We start from the raw sequence: 10,317 nt of genomic DNA on the forward strand, positions 1-10,317 counted from the left end.
GGAGCCGGTATTAGTGTTATGCCCTTGTCCATATGCAAGAAACTGGAAATGGGAGAATTAAGACCAACTAAAATGTTTGTGCAATTAGCAGATCGTTCTGTTAGATATCCCGTAGGAATTCTTGAAAACGTTCTCGTGCGCATAGGTCAATTCTACATCCCAACCGATTTTATAATTATGGACATAAGGGAAGACGAAGTTACACCCATTATACTGGGAAGACCATTCTTAGCAACCGCCAGTGCCATCATAGACGTAAAACGAGGACGACTCACTTTCGAAGTAGGAGAAGAGAAAATTGAGTTCATTCTTTCCAAATTTTTGAAAGCACCTGCAATAGATGACACATGTTACTTCATGGATATCATCGATGAATGCATAAAAGAAACAGAATTAGAAAATGACAAATTGTCTGACTATCGCGCAGAAGACAGACTAAACCAATGTTTAGCAATAACACCGGATACTACACAATGCCTTAAGAAACCAAACCTCGACCTGAAAACACTTCCCAAAAATCTGAGATATGAATTCCTAGACTTAGAACTTGAACGGCCAGTGATAGTAAATGCAGACCTAGGAAAACTCGAAACCAAAAAACTCCTACATATCTTAAGAAAATATCCAACCGCACTAGGATACAACATCACTGATCTTAAAGGGGTTATTAGAGGCAGTTATCATATATCCTATATCCGATAGCAAATGGGTTAGTCCTGTACACGTAGTACCAAAGAAAGGAGGTATAACAGTTATCGAAAATGAGAAAGGAGAAACTATAACCAAACGAATCGAATCGGGATGGAGAATGTGCATTGACTATAGGAAACTAAACAAAGCAACCCGAAAAGATCATTTTCCTCTACCATTCATAGACCAGATGTTAGAACGATTAGCAAAGCATTCTCATTTATGCTATCTAGACTGTTACTCAGGCTTCTTTCAAATATCAATTCATCCTGATGACCAAGAAAAGATAACATTCACATGTCCTTTTGGTACCTTCGCTTATCGACGAATGTCGTTTGGCTTGTGCAATGCTCCTGCAACCTTCCAAAGATGCATGATGGTAATATTCGCCGATTTTCTCGAAAACATCATGGAGGCCTTTATGGATGACTTTTCCGTATGCGGACAAAGTTTCGAAGAATGTCTTGAAAACCTAGAAAGAGTTCTAGAACGATGTGTAAAAGTAAATCTAGTACTTAATTGGGAAAAATGTCACTTTATGGTACAAGAAGGAATTGTTTTAGGACACATCATATCAAATAGAGGAATTGAAGTAGACAAAGCCAAAATAGAAGTAATCGAAAACCTTCAACCTCCGAAAACTGTGAGAGAAGTACAAAGCTTCCTAGGACATGCTGGTTTTTATCGACGATTTATTAAAGATTTCTCTAAAATAACTAAACCTTTAACCGGACTACTAATGAAAGATGCTGAATTCATCTTCGACAATAAATGTTTAGAAGAATTTCAAACGCTTAAACAAGCATTGATCTCTACGCCCATAATGCAGACTCCGGATTGGAATGAACCATTCGAAATAATGTGTGACGCGAGTGACTACGCCGTAGGCGCTGTTTTAGGACAACGAAAGGATAAAAAACTTCACGTCATATATTATGTGAGTAGAACTCTAGATGAAGCGCAAATGAATTACGCCACGACCGAGAAAGAACTTTTAGCAGTAGTGTTTGCACTAGATACATTTCGTTCTTACTTGGTCGGAGCTAAAATAATCGTTTACACTGACCACGCCGCCATTAAGTACCTCTTAACAAAAAAGGATGCTAAACCTAGACTCCTAAGGTGGATCTTGTTGTTACAAGAATTTGATTTGGAAATCAAAGATAAAAAAGGAACTGAAAACGTAGTAGCAGATCACCTTTCTAGACTTGAAAACCTGGACCGGAAAGAACATCGATCAATGATGACTTCTCGTACGATAAACTTATAGCTAATTTGGAAGAAAATAGAGCTGATGAACAGGTAGAGACCACCTTGGCTGTATGCGTTACACCATGGTACGCCGACTTTGTCAACTATTTAGCCGCCGGAATAGTTCCACTTAATTTATCCTACCAGCAAAAGAAACGATTCTTCCATGACATGAAACATTATTACTGGGACGACCCTTTACTTTTCAAAAGAGGCCCCGATGGTATTTTTCGTCGGTGTATACCTGAAGAAGAGATAGAAAGTATAATCCAACATTGTCATTCTGCCCCTTACGGTGGACACGCAAGTACATCCAAGACCTGCTCTAAAATCCTACAAGCCGGTCTTTATTGGCCAAACATATGGAAGGATGTGCATGCTGCTGTCAAGAAATGTGATAGATGTCAATGCACAGGAAACATATCTAGACGTGACGAGATGCCACAAAAGGGCATTTTGGAAGTAGAGATTTTCGACGTGTGGGGAATAGATTTCATGGGACCTTTTCCACCTTCTTGCGGTAACAAGTACATACTCGTAGCGGTTGACTACGTATCAAAATGGATTGAAGTTATAGCTTCTCCAACAAACGACACACAAGTAGTAACTAGACTCTTTAAGAATATAATCTTTCCAAGATTTGGTGTCCCAAGAATAGTCGTCAGTGATGGTGGATCACATTTCATATCTAAGATACTCGAAAAACTACTATTTGAGTATGGTGTAAGACATCGAGTAGCGACACCTTACCATCCTCAAACCAGTGGACAAGTGGAAGTGTCTAACAGAGAAATTAAACAGATATTGGAAAAAACAGTCGCCACCTCAAGGAAAGACTGGTCATCAAAATTACCCGAAGCTTTATGGGCATATCGAACCGCTTACAAAACTCCCATAGGAATAACCCCATTTAAGCTTATTTATGGTAAATCTTTCCACCTCCCAGTAGAGTTAGAACATAAGGCCTATTGGGCTATTAAAAATTTAAATTTAAACTATAAGGCCGCCGGTGAAAAGCGAATCCTTGATATAAACGAATTAGAGGAACTTAGACAAGACGCATACGAAAATGCCAGAATCTACAAGGAAAGAACGAAAAAGTGGCATGATAAGCGCATATCAAGGAAAACTTTCAAACAAGGCGATGTAGTCCTTTTGTTCAACTCTAGGCTTAAGTTATTCCCAGGAAAACTACGCTCTAGATGGTCAGGCCCTTTCCAAGTTACTAATGTTTTCCCTAGTGGAGTTGTGGAAATTAAAGGAAAATCTATGGAAGCATTTATCGTAAACGGGCAGCGTCAGAAACATTATCACTATGATGAAAACAATGAACACTCGCAAGTCCTGCACTTAGACGTATTGTCTCCTAAATCTATAGATTAACATTTACTAGTTTTATGTCGAGCTTGCGACATTAAACAAAGCGCTTCGTGGGAGACAACCCACAACTTTCTATTTTATTTTCTATTTCTATTTTTTTTTTTTTTGGATTATTCTTTTTGATTTTATTTAGTATTCATTCTTCATTTATTTTATTTTATAAAACTTTTCTTCTTTTCTTCTTTCGGCATCTGGCCAAATCCTGACTAAATTCTTGTTTTTCTTTAGTTAACACTAACCTGATGGGACAAATTGATCGTATGGGTATCAAATTCAGAGGGAAAGCCCAGAGACAAAAATTCGAAGAACTAGCAGAGAGAGATGCACCCAAGTTTCTATGCTGATGATTGGGCAATGACTGCCCTTGGACTAAGAGAGAGTGTCATGTATTTGCTGAATCAAATAGGGTGGGAAACCACTCCGATTCGAAGACAATTTGTCACTTACCGGAGGCTAACTCTAGAATTCCTTAGCTCCCTGATCTATCTACCAAACCATGGAAAAGGAATAAGCCGAGGTTTCATTCAGTGCAGGATGTTCAATATGGAGTATCAATTTAACATTCAAGAATTTACTAACCTTTTAGGGTTCCCTACCTCTTTTGATACATTCACAGTGAGCCAAGAAGACCTTTTTGAATATAGAGAACTTGAACATTTTTGGGGAAGTTTGACGGGTAATGACAACCCTGAGGAGCATGAGTTTCTTTCTGGAAACATACATAACCCAGCTTTTCGTTATTTCCATAAAATCCTAACACACACTATTTTTGGGAAGAAATCAAACATTGCCACAGTTTCACGTGATGAACTCTTCATCATATTTTGTGCTTCCCAGAACCGTCCAGTGAATGGTGCCACCTATATGTTGGCGAGTTTCGACCACCTTATTCAAGCTGACCGTGCACCGATCCTAATAGGAGGACTTATAACCATGATTGCTAATGCTATTGGATTACGCCAACCCATGCTTGACTTGAGCCCTTTTTGTGGCATTGCGCCTATGAGTATACCCTTCCTCTTCAACACTATGTTTATAGGAAACCTCGGGCCTGAAGAGTCTGAACTAATAGTTAACAACCAAGTTCTTTTCCTATTCACCTTGCCTAGTCCGATGACTAGTGTTCATAACCGAAACAATTGGCTATACAATCTGAATGGAATACCTTCTCCTGTTAGATCTATTGAATCTATCCAAGACTATGAGATTTGTAACGACCAGATTCCTTATGCTGAGTCTGACCCACAGACACCATCTGGTTACCATGATGTTGCCTCTCCACCTCATCCTATCCTGACCGAAGAGTCGGCAATACCTGATCTTAGACATCATATGCCCGGAACTGATTATAACACCGCCATTCAAGCCTTGATGTCAGAACAAGATGCCATCAGAAAAGAGTTAACTAATATGGGACATGAATTTCTGGGATACATGAGTAGTATGACAAACCAATTTCATGAGTTGCTACACCGTGTAAATTCCTTTGCTCCTCCGGCCAGAGATCCTGCAAGTGGCTAGAAGTTTTTAGTTAATTAGTTTTAGTTTTAGGGAATCTATAGTTTCGTTTAACATTGTCTTAATCTTAGTATTTGTTTTTCGCATGTTTTCTCTTATCTTCAAATGTTACATTATGTTTATTTTATGAAGCTATTGCATTATTGGTTTATTTTATTTTATTTTGATTTATGCAATATCTACAATTATCAATAATGATATTTACTGTATACTGCTTACATAGCCTATTAGAGAAAAAAAATATATACACTATGGTGTGTAATAGAGTAGCATGCATGGCAGTTCAAAAATATAACAATAGCATTATATAATAAACATAAATAAAAATAATAAAATAATAATAATAAATTATGAAGCACCCACGTAAGTGACCGTTGCAAGCTGACTGGTGTGACGAGCGTCACACAATCCATCACGGTCGTCACGCAAGTGCATGTGACGCCCGTAACACCCCCTGTCACGAGCGTGACAGCTTCAGAATGGGTGAACGTTGGTGACCGTTGGGGACACGACCGTTACCTCCACCTTTTTATTTTCCCATTCATTCACCTCTTTACTCCATCCCAATCACATTCATCCACATTTATTTTCCTTTCACCCCCTTCTCTTCCAACTTCCAAAAACTTTCCCTATAAATACCTACACTCCATTTCTCCCTAAACCACATCATTCCAACAAATCATTCTTTACAAATACATTTTCATCCCCTTTCATTCTTTCAACCTACCTATCAATATGGGGGAAACCAACAATTCGGAAATATTATCTTCCGATCTGAAGATGATAACTTCCAACGCGAGCAGTTCGATCGGTTTCAACAACGAGGTGTCGTCTCCACCAGGTATCCTGATTTAAATTGTTTACAAGAATTAGGCTTACTTCAAGGTGTGCTAGGGATGCTTCAGCTTGCTGATTTAACCTTTCTTTGCACACACAATCAACCTACCTACCCATCACTCACCTTAGAATTTTTAAGTTCCTATTCATACACCACTCCAACCGGTGAAGACGAGTACTTAACCGGTACCGCAAATTTCCGTATGTTCAACACCGAGTACTCACTATCCCAAGATCAGCTGAGTGCCATGCTACACTTCCCTATAAGAGGGCAAGTCCACCCAAGAATCCCTCCGAACTCACAGTGGCACATAAACGCCTTCGACCTCTTTAGAAAAATATCTGGTGTGGAAACAAACAACTGGGATGTACTACTTGCTTCACACATACATAACCCAACCATCCGGTATTTTATCCGCATCCTGCAAAACACCATTTTTGGTCGACCCAACAATAGCAAAGTCAACGCGAAGGAATTATTCTTCCTCCACTGCGTCTTTGAAATGGATACAAAGGTAAACGCCGCTTTTTTCTTACTTCACCATATTCGTACCCTTTGTGCTAGAGGCCGCCAACCTTTTGTGATTGGAGGATTAATAACCACCATAGCGCTTGGTCTGAATCTAGGGGACCGACTTCAAAATTTACACTCTCTGCCACCCCTATTTATGGATATAAGCTATTGTCGTTCCAACTGCTTAATCAAAAATAGGGTAGGGGGAAAGTATTATCTTATGATGGATAACCAAGAAGTCCCAAGCGTTGTTTTGCCCAACATTGTCCTCACAGATGTCACCAACCCCGACAGATTCATCTACGATCTGAATGCTCCCGAACCTACCGAGCCTCAACAAGCAAACCAGGCCCCGGACGAGTTTGAGGAAATGGAGCAAGGTGATCACGGTCCTGAACAACAGTCAGCCCCGCTTAACCCTTCCGATAATGCAACCGGTCCATCCTCCCGACGTCGTCGAAGAAGAAGGCCAGCCACTAATGATGACATCATGGATGCTATTGATGTTGTGCAGGCGCAAAATCTTGAAGTGATGCAACTGATGCGCCAGATGCAACATCAACAGGAAGCGAGGAATGCAATAACCGACCAGCGGTTCACTGACTTGCTTAACATGTTTGATGACTTGGAAGTACGTCAACGCTCACCGGGTCCGAGAACAAGAGGACGCAGGCAGATTTGAGCATATTTATTTAATTTCCCTTTCCTTTCGCTTTTCTTTAAAACATTGGGGACAATGTTTCATTTAAGTGTGGGGGAAAAAACTTTGTTTCAGTTATGATTACTTCTTTTTCAGCATTCCTCTTTCAAGTATGTATTTCCCTTTTTATTGTTATTTCCCTTTCAAAAAAAAAATTATAATATATATATATTTTAAGTTGAGTCCCTACTGTGAAATTTTTTTATTATCTATTCCCCTCAAATTTTCTTGAGCCATCACAAAAGTTCAACACACTCAATAAGTATAAAGGTTGCTTATTTTATCAAACTTGAGTAAAATTAAGACAAAAATTATTACCGCCCCAACGCTCTAAAAACCTCAACATGTTAAATCATAAAAGTACCTATTATACCAATCCCTTGAACTTTTAGTTTTATAGTAACCCCGAGTAGTTTATACGAGAAGTCGGCACCATCCTAATAGCAAACTACGTGGAGAGCCGATGAATATAAGTGAATGATTCCCAAGACAATATATTAGAAAAAAAAATCAGGAAATGCACAAATTAAGTTAGGTGATCCTTACCCGATCATTTAATCCAAAGGTTGCGGACCCTACAAAAACATTGTATGAACGATCCATTGTGAGTTGGTTCAGCGGTTTCTGGTGCTGAACTTGGTAGGGCGGACTACGGTCCGATCCCCCGCAATTTGCAAGGGACTAGACAACGAAGTTATCCAACTTATGTACCAGAACTTCCAGCTAAAAAGGGAATCAGAATCGCTAACCGGTTACTCCACTATGTGCGCGAAAAGATAAAGGGCTTAATGTGATTTCGCTAGAATGAAAACGGGTGAAATAAGAGTAAAAGAACTAGGATAGCTATAATGGCGTGACTCGAACTGGTTTGCATAGGGTGGGGTTATCTGAAGTTGTAACGGTAGTTGTTGATGTTAAGATTAAGCTCAAGTTATTTTTAAACGAGATTTACTTGCAACCTACTACGAATTGATGTGTGTTTGGAAATTTCATCTGGCTAGTATTTTAAACCGATCTCTGCATTGAATCTTGCTTGAGGACAAGCAAAAGTCTAAGTATGGGGGAGTTTGATAACATGAAATAATATCACATTTTTGGACTCGATTTAATTAAATTATATTATTATTTGTTTCGATTTATTTCATATCATTCGATATTACTTGGTATTTTCCTTCTATTTATTTCAGGTAACATTATTTGAAGCATACGTGAAAAAGAAAGAAAAGGAGGTGCAAAAAGAGGATAAAAAGCAATCCACTAAAGCCAAGCCCACAAAGAGGCGCTGTGATGCTGTGACGATCGCCACACAAGGTGTGACGAGCGTCACGCCCCCCTGCTAAGTGTTACGAGCGTAACACATGGTGTGACGGGCGTCACACCCCCATTCCTATATTTTTGGCTTTCACGCGTAACAGAAGCACGTTCACCTTTTTCTTCGCTTGACCAGTTGACGCGTGACAAAACCTACGGAAGGACTTTGGAAGAAACGGTCACTTGATGGATGGATATAAATAGGACCAATTATGGAACCGTGAAGCTCTCTCAGATTTTTCCAGTTTTCGGCACAGTGCATTATTTTTACTGCTTTTTAATTTTCCAGTATTCCATCTTTCAGTACTTTATTTCCTTAGCATTTTTTATTTTCTTTTCTTGTTTAGCTTAAATTTTTAGGCATTCAATTAATTTTTCACACAATAGTTTCTACACCGGAAACTATTGTGTATCTTTTACTGGATCTAACCTTACGTTAGGTCATAGTATTTTATTCCTTCGTTTTTATTTTCCTGTTTGATCGAAGATTGTGAAGAACAAATCCAACCGGTTTGTGGTGGAGTGTTCAAAGCATCGAAGCTAGGGATAATCAAGATTTCTATTAATTTTACAGGTTCTTTAATTTTATTGTTTTACTTTATATATGCTCTATACTATTGTTTATCTCTACTGTCTGTCTGATATGGCCGTATTTAAGCATAATAACTGTTTAGGCCTGTTTAACATGTCCGACTAATTAATTTAGATATCGGTATGTAAAGTAAGCGGAATGAAGGAATCAAAACTAAGTTGGTTTAATTTTATTTAAAAATAAAGTCACTCTTTTTAATGGTCTCAATTTACAGAATTAATACCAATGTTTTTGCACGAGAGTAAAAGACATAAAGAAGTTAAAATCAATAGAACGACGATTTGAGCTTTTAACTGGACAGTGTAAATTGGACATTAACTTTAAATCAGGGCGAGAGCAATTTTTAAGGTTAATTAAATTCTAATCATTTTCAAAAAGTATTTTTAAAGGTTAAATATGAGGACAAGAGTTAAGCATTTAGGTTTAATCATATAATCTAAGTCAACAGAGCGAGAGTTTGAGGCGAGGGTGTTTAAACGGTTAGTATTTTCTTAAAAAGAGTTTCTAAAGATTCTATTGTTTTCAAAAAGTGATTTTAGACTTAACTAAATAGTGAGAGCGTACGTTAATTTAAAATCATAGTTTTATTCAACAGAGCGAGAGTTTGAGAAAAGACTTTTAATCAATAGTATCTACTGAAAGGACTTATTTTAAAACCAAGAAACCAACGAAGATTTGATTCCCTAATTACGACGAACTACATACCGATATCCGCGTTATCTCTGAGACTTAATCTAGATCTTATTTTAGTTTTACTTTCCCCCCTAATCATCAAAGTATCATCCGCCTTAGCTTTACGAAGTAACCTTAGAAAAACGGTATATCGAATCATAAGTCCCTGTGGGATCGATATCTTTTATTACTACGCAATTAGACTGTGCACTTGCAGTTAATACCCCAATAGACTCATAAAGTCGCGATCATCTTACAGTATCAACTTAGTAGAATAAACTTAAATAACAACATTAAGAAACATGTTTTGGTCCCTAAGAGACCACATGATGCACATGATATGTATGCAAAAATAGTCTTCGTAGGGAATATATTCCCACAAAGGAAAAGAATACGGAGAGACTAAAAGTCCACAGAAGCACAATGCATTCCGTAAGGAAAAACTCATTGGGGAGACATAGACTTTGGGGAAATAAAAGTTATGCATAGGCCAGGCTATGACTTGAAAAACTGTTGGGAGACACGAGGGGATTTCCATGAAAATAAATCAATAGAAAGACTAGGATTGGGGATAAAGGAATTTGACGGGGACGAGAGTAGATCAGAACAAACCAAAATACTCAAGCCAAAAGGAAATTTGATTTCACAAAGAAATACGAACTCAAACTCAACTGGGGAAGAAAAACTTTAGCACAGGAGTAAGAGAGACGTATTATCTACCACCGGTTACTGGGTAATAAGATAATAGGGTCTGACATAGGGTATTTACAACTACCTGCTACTGGGAAGAAGACCAAAGAGAGAGTATTTGTCACTAATTAAAGTGAACATATCAAGGATAGACTCAAAGGA

The sequence above is a fragment of the Lathyrus oleraceus genome, chromosome 2, assembly GCF_024323335.1.
Source record: "Lathyrus oleraceus cultivar Zhongwan6 chromosome 2, CAAS_Psat_ZW6_1.0, whole genome shotgun sequence".
Lineage (NCBI taxonomy): Eukaryota > Viridiplantae > Streptophyta > Magnoliopsida > Fabales > Fabaceae > Lathyrus > Lathyrus oleraceus.